The sequence below is a fragment of the Adiantum capillus-veneris genome, chromosome 25 (assembly GCF_014529385.1).
Source record: "Adiantum capillus-veneris isolate H3 chromosome 25, ASM1452938v2, whole genome shotgun sequence".
NCBI lineage: Eukaryota > Viridiplantae > Streptophyta > Polypodiopsida > Polypodiales > Pteridaceae > Adiantum > Adiantum capillus-veneris.
Genome location: NC_140955.1, coordinates 141,023,352 through 141,040,201, shown reverse-complemented (window position 1 = coordinate 141,040,201; position 16,850 = coordinate 141,023,352).

Genomic DNA, 16,850 nt, shown 5'->3' with positions numbered 1-16,850 from the left:
CTTCTCCTTGAGATACATCCACCATTTGTAGGCCTTGCCTTCCAGAGTTACACTCGTTTGCAGAGCTCTAACTGCATCTGGAGTACGTCGTAAGGCATGAATTCCATCCCATTTACTGAGAAAGATGTTCACTGCATCCTTATTGCGGTCTCGGTCTTCGCCCTTGAAAACTGGTGGTTTTAAATTCTTTAACAAGTCATCTACCTCTTTGGCGGTGAGAGTATGCAGTGTTTCATTAATTGGTCCTTGCCCTTGTGTTCCAACGGGCTCATGCATGTGGGTGTTAGTAGTACTCTTAGTCTGTTGTTGCATTAATTGAATGAATAATGTGGAAAGTTTACTAACATTTTCATTTAAAGCCTTAAAATTTTCATCCATGACTGTCATGCGTGTTTGAAGTGCAGGAAATTCTTGAATATCGAGCAATTCATAAGTATCTTGTCCTGCCGTAGCGTCACGGGTACTCTCCTTGAGAGGATACGGCCGCGAGCTGTCATTGGCAGGATCGGGAGTACTTTGCTCAAAGTCGAATGTCATGTTGATATTCGAATCCATGGCTACACAGTGCAGTGAAAGAAGTACTCAGAAAAAAATACCTGATTTTGGTAGCACTTGCCAAGTATAGCTAACTCCCCTTGTGCGTCGTAGCACCTGACCGTCGAAGAATAAGCAAGTATGATGCAGCAAACAATCGGTGTCCATGTCTCTTGAAGAAATCACCGGTATGGAAAGGTGGAATCCAGCGATTCAGACACCCGGGAACCGTTGCACGAGCGAAGCGTGTTGGAAGACGGACGTGCTCACAAGAGAATGAAAAACTTGAAGTGCCGTATAAAAAAATCAACACGCTTGGTTGTTGTGTAGTGGCGGCGGCAACGGTGAATGAATATTGAGGTGTGACTTGCTGCGAGCAACAAAGAAATAACTTGCTTTGAGAAGCACAAGCTATGGCATTTGTGTGCTTTGGCTGGAAAGAGCAGTGTGAAGAAGAAGCTTATACGCTGTATGAAAGGCTTCTAGAGTCGAAAGGCCAAAATCAATTAAAGGCCAAAGCCTTTGGCCATCATAATGTGAACCAAGGAAGCCAAAACTACACGAACAACGTGAAAGCAGAGAATTCGAGAGCGTGGTAGAGAAGATGTGATGTGTGCAAGCTGCAGGAAGAGTAGATGGCCTCCAAAGCTGAGGGAGATCAAGCCGAAGAGCACATGCACCTATCAAGCCCAAGCCCTCCCGAAATCATGCACCACATAGTGGTGTCCAAAACGGGAAATACAGCCCAAATTAGAAAAAAAAATCTATTTTTGGAAAAGCCTCACAAAGGCCATGGTTCTCACCTAAAGGCCCTATTTTTCGGAGCCAAAAGTGACCATGCCTAGAGAGAGAGTGGAAGAGAGACCTTAGCTCTGATAACAATGTAAGAACTAGGGGAAACTAGACTGAAGATCCTCCTCCCAACCTCCCTTTATATAGGCGGGCTCCTAGCCCCTTGCCCTAGACGGATCCATTGTCCACACTGTCTAGCCCGACCCTTGGCCGTAGTCCATGACCATCCTAGTTCTTAGGTTACAGGACCCTTGTCTTGACAAAATCCCTACAGGGTGGAAGCATGACTAGGTGTGGTACACTTTTATGGGTTGAAAGCTCTTTTTTAATAGCCACTTAATAACACCTTTGAAATTTTTGGATTCAAAAAATACTCAAAAAAACACCAAAGTTCGTATGTGCAAGAGAGGTCCCAAAAGCTTGGACTTGCGTGGGTGTTGAGCACACTGAGCGCATTCATGTAGCTTCTCTTCCTCTCAAGCAAGAAGCAATAGCAGCAGGGCACACAATAGCAGGGCAACATGTCTCTTAGGTTCTCTCTCACTCTCTGAGGCAGGGTGGTCAATATCTGCCATCCCTTTCTCTCTTTCTATTTCACACACACACACACACACACACACACACACACACACACACACACACACACACACACACACACACACACACACACACACACACACACACACACACACACACACACACACACACACACACACACACACACACACACACACATGCATAGTTGAAAGTATTGCATGTTTGAAACAAGGTAGCTTAGTCTCAAGCTTGCCACCTTTGATTGGACATGTTTTGCTTGCTTTTTCCCCTGTCACCATTACAAGGTGCTTCATGTCCCGATAGCTTCACCACCCAACCGTGACCATTGTATGTTTCTTTTTAAGTTTCATTTTGTTCCATGATGCATATCCATGGACATAGATATGAACACACACACACACATACCTACATAGAGAGAGTCTTGTTTCAACATTAGGATTTATTATTGGTGCAAAAATCCTTCCTCTTAGGAGATTTTATCTGTTATTAGTTACTTCTTGTGGTGAAATGATGATTAAAAATGTTATTTTGATGTGTCATTTAATTATAAAACTAGTTTTATATGTATATTCTAGGTGGAACCCACCTCCATTTACTAGAATCCAGCATACAAAACTTTGCATGTCAAGACAAGACTTCCATGAAGTTTACAACCTCAGCTTGGACGGGGTTGACAACCCACACTTTATGGATGTTACAGAGAAAGAGTGGTTGTCCATGTTCACGGTGCTACAAACCAAAGGGCAGAAGGTGAAGCTTCAAACCATACGGTCAGAGCTTTACGATAAATTCATGATGCTGTATCAAATGGTTTACTAGGAGTTACCTATAAACGGTGAGTGCACTGCCTGGTTTGCCAAAGCATTTGCATTTGAAAATTGCCAGAGGGCGGACTTGTCTCTCGACAAGTCCAAATACCGGGTAGCTTGGGCTGTTGTGGCTGAGAACTCAGTTACTCGACTGGGGGCACATAAGCAAGGGCTCTCCAACAAGATGTCCAGAGTAATGACGCACATGACTGATGGGAAAACAATGTGCAACTTAGTATTGGTAGCTCAATCATCGAAGGCAAGTGTGGATAAGTCAAATAGTCGGGATGTAGAGCTGGCACAGATCATGCGGTTTGATGTACAAGCTAAAGTTAGGCAGATTGAGAGTAAAATAGAGTAGATCTCTAAAGAAATGCAGCAAGCACAAGTGGAAGTGCAAGTTCATTCAAAGGCAGACACTTTCTTGAAACAGTTATGGGAAGCACAAGAAGAATTAGCCACGCTTGAGGCTAGTGGCAGTGTGCCGTTGGAGAGGGTGATGATGTTGCAAGCTGTGATCAATGCTAACTTGCAAGTTCTCAGTGTTCTTGGTGTCACAGAGGGTGGCACGTTTGAAAACAACGATGTTGCAGCCATACAGGTTGATTTGTGAACACCAAGAAGATACTGTTGTTCCTCTTATTTTGTGTTTGAATAGTTTTGCTGAATTTTTTTGTCCGATACAAGAGAGGCTGCAACAAAAGAATGTGCTCTTGGCGAGACTCAGAAATCAGGAGGCTTTTGTTGGTAGTGGAATTTTACAATTGCAACAGGGCAAAGCACCTGTATTCTCTCCATCACCTCCAATCATGTCAAATAAACGTCGAGGCGTTATATTTATTGACGAGCCGTGCACAGCCTGTGGGTTGGAACTTCAGGATAAAATACTGGTGGGTGTTTGCACGCTACCATGCCAACACCCCTATCAAATTTTTTGTTTCACAACTTTGTCCACGCTGAGTGATTTTTGCTTGGCACCTGGATACAGCATAGAGATCCTTGCTTCAGGGAAGAAGATGTTTGGTGCAGAGACAACCTCCGTGGCAGAAGAAAAAGTTACTCCAATAGGTATGTTCCCAATTTTGGTTACTCAAGCTCCAAAGGAAGGAAAAGTTGTATTAGTAGTAAGCTCTATTAGTAACCAATAGCTGTCAAATAACTGTATTAATAGTAAATTATATTAGTAACCAATAGCTTGTAATTAGTGGTAAGCTATCAAATAGCTTGTAATTAGTAGTAAGCTATATTAGTAACCAATAGCTGTATTAGGTATGACTATGAGTTAGCTATTTGATAGCTATTGGCTACTAATACAACTTACTGTCCAATTACCAATAGATGCTTATCACAAGCTTTTAAAAAGCTATTAGATACAGCTTTAAACCAGCTATTAGTTTGCCAATGGATTCCATAGGTAGTGGGTGATAGCTATCTGCTAGGTTTAAAGAGAGCTACTAGCTGGTAATAGCTACCTGGATCTTGTTAAATAGCTCCAGAATAGATGTTAATTGTGTGAGTAAATACTTTCTCACTCACTAGTGGCCAGTATTCCTACCTATTAGAATTTAATAGCTCTCTAATAGTTGGGTACTAGCTATTACATATCTGCTGGTCCCGAAGCTTTTGACCATCTATGAGGTAGCTATTGACCTTTGTAGCTGTACAATAGCTATTGATAGTGTGTAGATATACACACTCAAGCACCATGTGGCCACTATTTCTAGTTAGCAGCAAGAAATAGCTATTTAATAGCTTGCAAGTAGATATTATAGACCCAAACTTTGCTAAAGTTGCTTCTCAGATAGCTTTTGACCAGCTATTAGGTAGCTATCGTCTGCCATAGCTAGTGGGTGATGGCCTATTAGCTGCCAGTACTTATTTGACCTATTATTAATAGCTGTGTGATAGAGCTTTTAATCAGCTATGAGTTAGCTATTGGCTTCCATAGCTAGTGGATAATAGCTATTTTCCATAGCTAGTGGGTGATAGCTATTTTGCAAGGTGGGAGAGCTATTAGCTGGAAGTAGCTATTGATCACAGCTACTGTCTTCCACAGCTAGTGGGTAATAGATTTTTGCCAATTTTGGAGAGCTATTAGCTGGAAGTAGCCATCTGAAGCTGTTATGAATAGCTGCTTGATAGTGCTTATAACCAGCTATTACATAGCTATTGCCTGCCATAGCTATTAGGTCAAATCTATTTGCATGGTTTTGAGAGCTATCAGCTGCTAGTAGCTATTTGGCCAGCAAGTGCAAAGGTGACATTTCCCATGATGCCTAAACTTGTTTTGCCGCATCCGATTAAAGGCCTCTTTTAGATAGAGTATCACATGGGATACACAGTAGCAGGTATACCGCTCTTTCAACATCTGAACGAAGTATGGCTTTAATGCCTCAAAGCATCTAAGAGACATGACCAGTGTAGGGTGAGTTCTCTTGAATCTGTGGTATAACTCTACCTGTGGAACCAATACAATAAGAGTTAGAAATTCCAACTTCATGCAAATGGTAAAATGCCACTAATGTGCAGTAGTACAAAAATTGGTTGTATACAGTACCAAAGAATGTATTGTAGAACCAAAACTGGATGTAAGAAGTACCAAAGATTGTAATATAGAACCAAAATTAGTTTTAAACATTATCAGAGATAGTAATGTACCAAAATTGGATGTACACACTACCAAAGCTTGTACTGTAGTACCAACATAGGTTGTAAATAGTACCAAAGATAGTACTGTAGAACCAAAATTGGATATAAAGAGTACCAAAGATTGTATTGTAGAACCAAAAGTGGTTGTAAATAGTACCAAAGATAGTAATGTACCAAAATTGGATGTACACACTACCAAAGATTGTACTATAGAACCAAAATTGGTTGTAAATAGTACCAAAGATAGTAATGTGCCAAAATTGGATGTACACACTACCAAAGATTGTACTGTAGAACCAAAATTGGATGTAAAAAGTACCAAAGATTGTACTGTAGAACCAAAATTGAATGTAAATAGTACCAAAGATAGTATTGTAGAACCAAAATTGGATGTAAACAGTACCAAATATTGTACTGTAGAACCTAAATTGGTTGTAAATAGTACCAAAGATAGTATTGTAGAACCCAAATTGGTTGTAAGTAGTACCAAAAATTGTACTATCTATCTGCTTTTGACTCATTTTAGAATTTTTTGTAGAAGAGTACCCATATGGAAACTTTGCAAATGATTTGGTGATAAACAAGAATGTTTTGGTACTATACAGGGAATAGTTTTGGTACTCTGCACAAAAACTTTGGTACTACACAATTAGGCTTTGGTAAAATAGAGTAAGGCTTTGGTACTAAAGATTGAGGCTTTGGTGCCTGTAGGGATGGAAAAGTTACTATACAGACGCTTTGGTACTGTACAGATAGGCCTTGGAATCACTAGTATGGAGCAGACTACCAAATTTGGTACTACAGAGGGGATTTGGTTCTTTATAGGATAGCTTTGGAACTACATAGGAGTTCATTGGTACTGTATATAACCTTTGTAAGGTATTGTATACCACCACTACCATATAGCAAACTACCAAATTCGGTATTGCACAAGGGATTTGGTTCTATAAAGCATAGCTCTGGAACCACCCAGGAATGCACTGGTTCTGTATACGACCTTTGTAAGGTACTATATACCACCACTGCCATATAGTGGACCACCAAATTTGGTACTGTTTTGACCAAATCAGCTTTAAGAATCACCAAATAAATTAAAATTGCTAGTATTTGTTGGTACTTGAGAGTCATCGAGTAGATGCACAGGATGTTTGACAACACTTTTCCTTCCAATTCTCTTCTTACGTATGTCCTTCTTGTTAGGTGAAACTCTGGTTTCTGATGTCCAAAAGGCATACACCAAATCTCTTGTTTCATGAGTGATAATGGTTCCTTGTGGCAATTGTCTCTCACAAGCACTCAATGGAAACACTTCATCCTCATCTTTATTCTCCAGCCTTGAAGTTGCAGCAGCTATATTCCTTCGATGGACACCCAAGACACTAGCAATTTTGGACTGGTTTATTGAGGCTACACCTGTAATATTGTTCAAGATCATCATCAGAGAGGTTCTCTTAACAAAAAGCTCACTTGCTAAGTGTGGGACCTTAATTTTAGCCAAAGTGTTGCACACACCAATAGAACGGTGTCTTCAACATTGTTGAAATTGGATTTTTGCAACTCGAAAAATGTCTGGTGGTCCAATAGTTGCTGAAATATTTCCTTTTGCTCATTCCTTGACAGCCCGAGTGTTTGCTTGCACCAACATCATGCCACTGCTGCACAAATGTTATTCCTTGACCTGGATTTCGGTAATCCAAGTGCAAAAGAAGGATGTCGTTCTTTCCTTCTCTGTTCAAGTTTCTTTGCAGCCCAATAATCACGAAGAAAATCTTGATTAGTGACACATGTCTCAATGGAACTGAAAATGGGACGGTTTTGTATCTATTCATCCATGCGTGATTCCTCCTCATCCAACTCGTTCAAAGAGAGTAGCTGTGAGTCACCCCAATGGTAAATTCTTGCAGTATTGTCCATTGGCAAGGAGCAAGAGAGAGAGAGACACACACACACACACACACACACACACACACACACACACACACACACACACACACACACACACACACACGCACACACACAGAGAGAGAGAGAGAGAGAGAGAGAGAGAGAGAGAGAGAGAGAGAGAGAGAGAGAGAGAGAGAGAGAGAGAGAGAGAGAGAGACGCAACAGTGGTCAATAAACATCAATTAAAACTAGGGTTTCGTGTGCATCTTTCTGGTGCAGAGAGTGTGAGAGAGAGAAAGAGATGCAGTGGCTGGTCAATTCAATTAGCTTATCCATTTATCCTTTGCAAAACCAGGGCTCAACTTGGTAGTGGAGAGAGAGTGAGAAAGAGAGATAACGAGAGAACAACCCAAGTTCGTTGGCTATGGAGCATAGAAGGTGCACAGGAGCAACACAACCGTGTGTAGAGAGAGAGAGAGAGAGAGAGAGAGAGAGAGAGAGAGAGAGAGAGAGAGAGAGAGAGAGAGAGAGGTGTGGTGAAAGCCAATAACCATAATGTGGGTCCAGCCCTCCCCCCCCACCTCCTCTCTTGGAGTGGCCCCTCCAAATAGTGAAACGTCTAAAAACAAAGAAATATATGGCCCCTCTCCATTTCCAATTAAAAGGTCCAATTTATACACAAATGAACCACCAAGCCCATTTGTGTCAAGGACAGTCCTTTTTGTACCACCATTGCATGCTTTCAGTCAAATCACAAAGTTTATGTTTTATTAATTGGTCAAATATTGATGTGATTATGGGAATGTAATTTTTCTGAGTTAAACATGTGATTGTAAATTTGTCAATTCTCCATTGTTTTCAAGATCATTCATTGTTAAATGAAGCATGACATAGAAATTTTAAGATGTTTTAGCCATAATGTTTTTTGAAAAACTTGCGAGCTTAAATGCTCATTTTTTTGAGTTTTTTTGGGTTTTTTTGTGGCAACCAAAACTACATCTCATGCCCTGTTGTAATTTTTGATGACCGAGTGTTACAAGCACCTTACAAGAATGCCAGCTACAGGAAGCCCTCAGTCTCAAGATTCGGATTGGAGGGCTTTGCTCCCCATGGTGCACAAAGGAGGGCACCCTCGAAGAAGCCATCACCAAGCTCAATGGCATTCTTCAACCACTTAATATCAAGTCCAACATTGTCTCTTGGATCAATGATACGCATAGGCATATGCCACTTGGTCAATGCATCCTTACTTTCAAAAACAAGGAAGAATGGATGAGGCTGCTACGTCAATCCTATCGCCTCAAGGGGAAAAAACTTTGAATTGCCGAGGAATTGACCATGAATCAACTCAATCTTAAAGCAAGAAAGCTCAAGAAGATGCATGAAGCTCGTAAACAAGGTAAATGGGTTTTATACAGTGGCGGTAAAGCCACCATTCAGGAGTTTCAAACTCCCAAACCAGCTCCACCTCCACTTGACCGTCCTTAGGTTTTGTTATTGTTCTTTTCCTTTTTCCCTTCATCCCTTGATGGACACTCAGTCCCTAACTGATATGTATCTAATTTTTTCACCTTGGAAAACCAGATGTATTGCTTGTTTTGGTCCCATTGGTCACATTTGACCTCCACGGATGATAATGAATCTCTCTCTCTCTCTCTCTCTCTCTCACACACACACACACACACACACACACACACACACACACACACACACACACACACACACACACACACCCACCCTTTATTTCACTCACTCCATTGATCTTCATGCCATGTCCTTTGCCCATTACATACCTTTGTTGCTCTCTCCCTCCCTTGGCCTCTACATGCCATTTCAACTTGCTTCTTTCCTCTCTCTCTCTCTCACCCATTCCCTCTCTCCCTTTCTTGGCCTCCATATGTCATTTTAACCTACTTCTTTCCTCTCTCACCCATTCCCTCTCTCCCTTCCCTGCCTCCACATGTCATTTTAACCTACTTCTTTCCTTTCACTCACGCATTCCCTCTCTTTCTCTCCCTCCCTTATGAACTCTCTCTCTCTCTCTCTCTCTCTCTCTCTCTCTCTCAACTTTTTCTTCCTTTCCATCTATTTCTATACATGTCCTATACTTTAAAAATGTCCACTTCTCTCTCTCTCTCTCTCTCTCTCTCCTCCTACCATCACTTTGCTTAACTGCATCCCTCTCCTACACCCTTTCTTATTGTTTCTTCCTCTATCCCTTTCTTAAGAGAGATCCCACTCCCATGATGTATCCTCTCTCTCTCTAGCCATAGACATAAAGAGACAAGGAGGAGACATAGAGAATATAGTAGAGGTTTATGTGTGTGTGTGTGTGTGTACATATATATGTGTGTGTTTTTGTATGTGTTTATATACATCTGCATACACACACATATCTATATTATATATGTATACATATACCTGTGTGTGCATATGTGTATGTGTGGGTATTCACCACCACCTTCCCATCAGTGATATTGCTAATGGGAAAATCCAATGAAGGGAGAGCCGGGGGAACGGGGGGGGGGGGGGGGGGGGGGGTATGTGGTCGGAGGGAGCCAGAGAGAGCCAGAGAGAGAGAGAGAGAGAGAGAGAGAGAGAGAGAGAGAGAGAGAGAGAGAGAGCAGGGGGTTGCGTAAGAAGAATATATGGTGGGAGGGGGCAATGCAAGAGATTGGTAAAATGGAAGGAGAGGGAGGGGGGGGGAGAGAGAGAGAGAGAGAGAGAGAGAGAGAGAGAGAGAGAGAGAGAGCAGGGGGTTGCGTAAGAAGAATATAAGGTGGGAGGGGGCACTGCAAGAGATTGGTAAAATGGAAGGAGAGGGAGGGGGGGGGGGAGAGAGAGAGAGAGAGAGAGAGAGAGAGAGAGAGAGAGAGAGAGAGAGAGGGAGAGAGACTTGATTGAATGTATGTGTGTTTGTGTCACACGCACACACAGAGAATCGCTTGACAATATATATATTTTCTTCAAGGCAAGCTCAAAATATATTCGAGATTTTACAATTTTACTATATGTGGATAGGGGTGTGTGTGTGTGTGTGTGTGTGTGTGAGAGAGAGAGAGAGAGAGAGAGAGAGAGAGAGAGAGAGAGAGAGAGAGAGAGAGAGAGAGAAGAAGAAGAAGAAGAAGAAGAAGAAATAATAGTAGAAGTAGAAGAGAAATTTAATGTCACAGGAAACTATCCCAAGAGAACTCAAAGATTTATCCACCGATGTGAGTTGAGTTCACGACCTATTACTCAAGAGTGTGTGTGTGTGTGTGTGTGTGTGTGTGTGTGTGTGTGTGAGAGAGAGAGAGAGAGAGAGAGAGAGAGAGAGAGAGAGAGAGAGAGAGAGAGAGACTTAATCAAAAGGAAAGAAATAGCACTCCCTTTTGCTCTTATTTAACTTTCTTTGTTCAAAATTTGAAAAAAGAAAAAGAAGGGTTGGACTATACCAGGTATGGTCCAACCCTTCTTCTTTTTTCTCAAATTTTGAACAAAGAAAGTGTTAAGAGCAAAAGGCATTGCTCTTTCTTTCCTTTGAAATAAGTCTCTCTCTCTCTCTCTCTCTCACTCACACACACACACACACACACACAACCCTAGCCTAGCTGCAGGTAGAACTCCTCCTCCTTCTCATCGCGTTGGCCTCCTTGGGGCGAGGGACACCCTTGTGCGAGTGCCTTCAGTCCCATAGATCCACCGCCACTCCTCTTCTCCTAGGCATTACCCACTTGACGATTGCCTGCGTGTTAGCAGGCTGTAGCTCAACAACTGTCTGTATTTTTCGATGACTGTTCCTTTGATTGCCTGCCCTGTCTCCAACCCAATTTTATTTGCTTTACTTTGCCCTTCCACCAACAAATAGACACTAGCACTGTGTCACACTCAGTAAATAGTAAACAAACACCTCTTCAACCCTAAACACAGAAGCTTCTTCTCATAGGACTAGGCAATGTTTTGAACTCTTTCTGATGCTCAAGGCTTTTCCTCGCAAAGAGTGCTTCTCCAAGCTACGATGCAACGCGGGGGGCCCTCTCTCCCCCATCAAGTGGACTCGTCTTTTCATGTTCACCGTGTGGGTGGATCCGACGGACCGCCTTCACCCCCAAATTCAAGAACTCAAAGACGAGAATGCCAAACTCAAGGCACGTCTAGCATCCGTTGAGACTCGCCTCTCCTCCTTGGAGTTCGAAAATCAAGTCCACAATGAGCAACTTCTTGCCAATGCAAACGACGTCAAGCACACCCTCACCGCAAGCATGGCCAACCTTGCCATCCAAGTTCAACAAGCAATCATCGTCGTCTCCTCCAAAAAGGAAGAATATGCTGCCGATGAGAAGTACTGACACTCTCTGTCCGAATGGGTGGCTTGCCCTCCACTTGGTGGGGTGAGAGTGATGACTACACCTCAACACTAGACAAGGTCAACCAAGCCATTCACCCAACCAAGTTTTATCCCAACAAAATTGATAAAGGTTCACCACGACAATCGCACCAACCAAGGGATCCTTGTCTTCAAAACCAAAGAGCCATGCATAGCACTTTTACACCAAGGACGACTTCTCAAGGGCAGCAAAGTATGGATCAGTGAGGCGTTTACTCCTGCCGAACTCAAAGTCAAGAAACAAGAACTCCAAAAGGCTTAAGAAGCACGGGCAGCTAGAAAATGGTTGTCTACCGAGGCTGCAAGGACATCGTCAAGGACTTCTGGGCTCCGAAAACTCCCGAGCCACTTTCTCCCTCTTCCCCCCCTAAGTGACATATATCACAATTTTTGTTGTATCCACAACAGTCATGATTCTCCATGTACTCCTCTAGTAAGAGGTCCAATCATGTATGTTTTCTTGGTCCCATAGGTCATATTTGACCCCCGAGGACAATAATGAAATCTCTCTCTCTCTCTCTCTCTCTCTCTCTCACACACACACACACACACACACACACACACACACACACACACACACACACACACACACACACACTTCACACATTGTTTATAAAAAAAGCTGTTAATGTAATTTGACCCGTTTAAATCTCTCTCTCTCTCTCTCTCTCTCTCTCTCTCTCTCTCTACACACACACACACCCTCTACGCACTATTTGGCCAATGGACCCCGGAATCCGACCATCAGACCTTATGTATTGACCTTTCATGTGGAGAAGCAACTAAGCATGGTAATCTCAGCCAAACGGAAGAGAAATTATCACTATGTATAAATTTCACACGGAAACCAATGTACATTGAAATGGTTGGGCAAAAGTTATGGATGAAAAAGCTTCAATATGATGCACCATTGGAAACTAAATTGGAAGCTTTCAAGAAAGTTATTTGTTCTTGTGTTGAAGAATGATTTGTCATAAAGCGTCTCCATGGTATCAACAAAGATAGATCACGCAAAAGGTGGTTTGATAAAGAATTTCAAGATGCTCAAAACTCCTTCATACAGCTTGATGCAACTATGGACAAAGACATATACAAGGCATTGATTCAAAAGAAGAGAAGAAGATGGGAAGTAAAGCAACAACTTTTTCAAGTCCAAGAAAAGGAACATGCGTGTGGAAGATTTTAGAGGAAATTGAGGGGAAAGCAGGTTGAGAATTTTGGTAACTTGCATCTTGTGTATATATACACACATTGTAGGCAGTTATATGAGCAAGCAAATGCTAAAAAAATGCCATTTTATGGTTCACTCCCATGTATGTACTCTGTTTTTACTATTGAGGATGTATGCGATGGGCTTGAAAAGTTGGCTACTTGCAAAGCGGGAGATCTTCAAGGTATCCAGGCAGATATGATCAAATGGACGGGAGATTTTACCCATGAGTGGATGTGTGATATGTTCAACCTTGCACTTCAACATGGTATGCCTTATGATTGGAGTACTAATTGGGTTAAGCCTTTGCATAAAGGAGGGGATGTAAAGAATGTAAACAACCACCGGACTATATGGATTGGGTCTCTTATGGAAAAGTTGTTTGGGTGCATAATTGAGATGAAATTGAGTGATTGGGCTGAACAGAATGACAAGCGTGCAAAAGGACAAGCGGGTTTTTGTCGATGCCATAGCACCATTGATCATCTTATCACTCTTCGTGTTCTCATGGAGGAAAGTCGGTTGAAAAGCAAGCAATTGTATTGTTTTTTTGTGGACTTTAAGAAAGCCTTTGATATGATTCCACGTAACAATTTGTGGAGAGGGATGGAAAAACTCCAGGTGCCAAGTTAGTTTATGCTTGCGGTTTCTCGGTCATTTGTCAATTGCGCATGGGAAGAGAAATTTTAGAAATTTTTGTAAGCACTATTGGGGTTAAACAAGGATGTCCGTTGTCACCAACTCTCTTTGGTCAATGCATCGATTAATTGGAACAAATGGTACTTGACTTTATGAAGAAGAAGGCATTGAAGAGGTCACTATTTGCAATGCGGTAATCAAGCTTTTTTTGTATGCGGACGATGTAGTGATTCTAGCACACACTTTAGAAGATGCATAAAAGCTTATGGTTGTCCTTGAGAACTTTTTCTTGCATAGTGCGCTGATTGTTAATGAGTTCAAAACAAAGGTTATGCTTGTGAAAACCAACCATAAGGAGAAGCCATGCGTTGTGTACAGCAATGAGACACTTGAAGTTGTTGAGAGCTTTAAGTACCTTGGCCTTGAGTTTCCGTCCAATCAAAAGTGGCATGAATATGCTATACGTCACTTGGAAGTGGAAAAGAGAGCATATTATGCATTTGAGAACATATGTAATGCGGAAAACATCAGGTGTTGGATTCTCAAGAAGTACCTTTTTGATGCATTAATGACACCAGTTCTTCTTTATGGAGTTGAAGTGTGGGGAGGGAGCATCTCAAAGTATACTTGTAAAGAGTTTGAGAATGTCCAAAAGAGTTTTCTTACAAACTTTCTTCAAGTTAAGACAGAAACACCATATATGCTCCTACTTTTTGAGTCGGAATCTCTTCCAATTGAGGTTATGGGCATGGAAAGGGTTTTGGAGTACATTATAAAGATGCATCAAAACCCCTCACATCGGCTTCCTACAATTGCATGGGAAGCAAGAAAAAACGTTTAAAAGACACATAAATGCAAGATCTTGAGCACGGGATGGATGCAAGACATAACGAAGTGGTTTGGGAGATGGGATGCATTACACTTGCTACATGATGCTTCAATTGACTCCCAATTGAATGAATCTTTTCTACAACACCAATGTATTATGGCTTGGGAGAAATCCTGTGGTTCATGGTGTTAGTGTGCAAACAACAAGGAAAATTATTGCCTCTATAGCCTTGCACGAGTCACACAATTGGAAGGAAGAACTATTGCACTGCCAAAACCACATGTGATAAGCACCTGTAAAGATTTTTAAGAACCCTTCAACCATGAAACACATTTGATATTAGGAGAAACCAAGGACATCATGATGTAGCTTGTCTCATGGAGATGTCTGTAGAGTATCCATAGGAAAAAAAAAATGAAAGATGAGAGAGTTATGGCCACTCGAAACTGGGGGTGTACTCTTTCTAGCTCAAAAATGAGATCTCTGGAAAGTTTGCAAGTGTTGCAGCTATAATAATGGGGGATTTTCTTATCTTTTATCCCTAAAGATTTCTTCTCTCTCCTCAACCAACAAGGATTTCTTGCAAAAACTTCATTTTATTCGTCCTTTTTTGGGCTCAATTTGGGCATAAAATGGGCAGCCGATGACTTTTTGACCAAGGGAAGGGGTTGGGGCAAGTCTCCAGAGGACCAAAATGAGGACCAGGCACCTAGACAACTGATTGGAATCCAAAATGGACTCCCTTCTCCCCCAAATATCCACGAACCCCCATAGCCAAGCTTTGAGAGAGCCCCTCTCACCTTTGATACACCCTGAATGGGCACCCCATCCTCCCCTTATACCCCCCACTTTCCCCTTTCCTCTTCTCATGTGGGATAATCCCATTGCCACATGGAACACTCCTTCCACTCTTCCCCAAGTCCCTTATCTCCCCACAAAAAATTCCCAGCTTGACCCCTTCTCAGGACCAACTTCCTTGGAGCATAGTGCATCGCTTTGGGCATCAAATGCGACGCCGTAAAGCACGGATCAGAGCCCATTACTTTGGCTATCTCCAATAATTTGAACTCTCAACATTGCTAATTTTAGATCATCAAGTTGGACCAGTTGCCTTTGTCACATGTATCTGCAACCACTTTCTACATCATGTACAATTCTGATTCACAAGCTATAAAGCACGACTGAAAATACTTATTGAAAATCATGTTTTGGGGACTCGAACAACCCAAAAAATCAGCACCCAAGCTTGACAAAACCAAAACTTTCTACATGAATTTTTACATGATCACTTCCAAGTCTCAAAGCACTATGTATACATATATACATGAGGCTAGTTAGCAAGATTTTTGGCATGATCTAATGACTTTATGCTCATCCAAAAAATGTGTGACATAGCTTGCCAACCCCCCTAGTTTTCTTGATCATTCGTGATAAGCAGAGTTTCTAAGGTGAACGATTGTTGTAGCTCAGTCCCAGAAACCTCATTCACATTTTCATATGTCTTTACATTGTCTTCCTACATTGATAGCATCTTATCTGTCACAATTGTTATCAAACATGCTAAATATTTCTTCAGTCTCTAGCCATTGACACGGTATTTATGTTGTGCACCACCCAAATCTACCAACTGATATGTGCCATTGTGCACGTTTGTCGCACGTGTCAATGCAAGGAACTTGCCGATACACTGTGTGTGAGCCACAAATGGCTCCAAGCACGCAACTAGCCTAAACTAGTAAGCTCAAAGATGGAGATGGTGTGTCACTCACCGCTCTAAGCTTGCTATCGTGGAGGATTCCTCGCCATGAAGAAGGAGCCGCCGCTGTGCCACGCTCAACCGCTTCGCCCCGCTACCGTGCCGTCGTCGCAATGATCAATCACACACACTCTCTCTCTCTCTCTCTCTCTCACACACACACACACACACACACACACACACACACACACACACACACACACACACACACACACACACACACACACACACACACACACACACACACACACACACACACGCATACACACACACAAGGAGATGAAGAAGAAGAAGATGGAGATGGAGCAAGAGCACTCTTCAATTGCACAAATGAGAGAATGAGTGAATTTTAGGTTTAGTTGACTTTTATATGAGCTTGCCCCATTCACACTTGGCCGCCCATGCTTAGCCAACTAATCCCTTGAATGTTCCAGCTAGAGTGCACCTCTCATCAACGATCACTCTTACCATTTTCTTATTGGACCGGCAAGCCCAATACCTGACTCTACCAAATAAATAATTCAGCGTCCGTCGTAGGTGATAGGAATGTGCGTGAGGGTTAACATGCCCCCCTTCCTGATATAGATTGCATCCTCGGAAGCTATTGATTTGAAGCTCGTTCATTGAGGTGGAAGAGCATTTGAGATGAATGTCCTTCGCCTTCTTCAGTCACTGCAAAATCAAACAACATTGGCACAGTAATTGCATTCTCATTCCCCAGCAACGACGTCAAAAATGTGCACATCTGTCGCACGTGTCAATGCAAGGAACTTGTCGATACATTGTGTGCAAGCCACAAAAAGATCCAAACATGTAACTAGCCT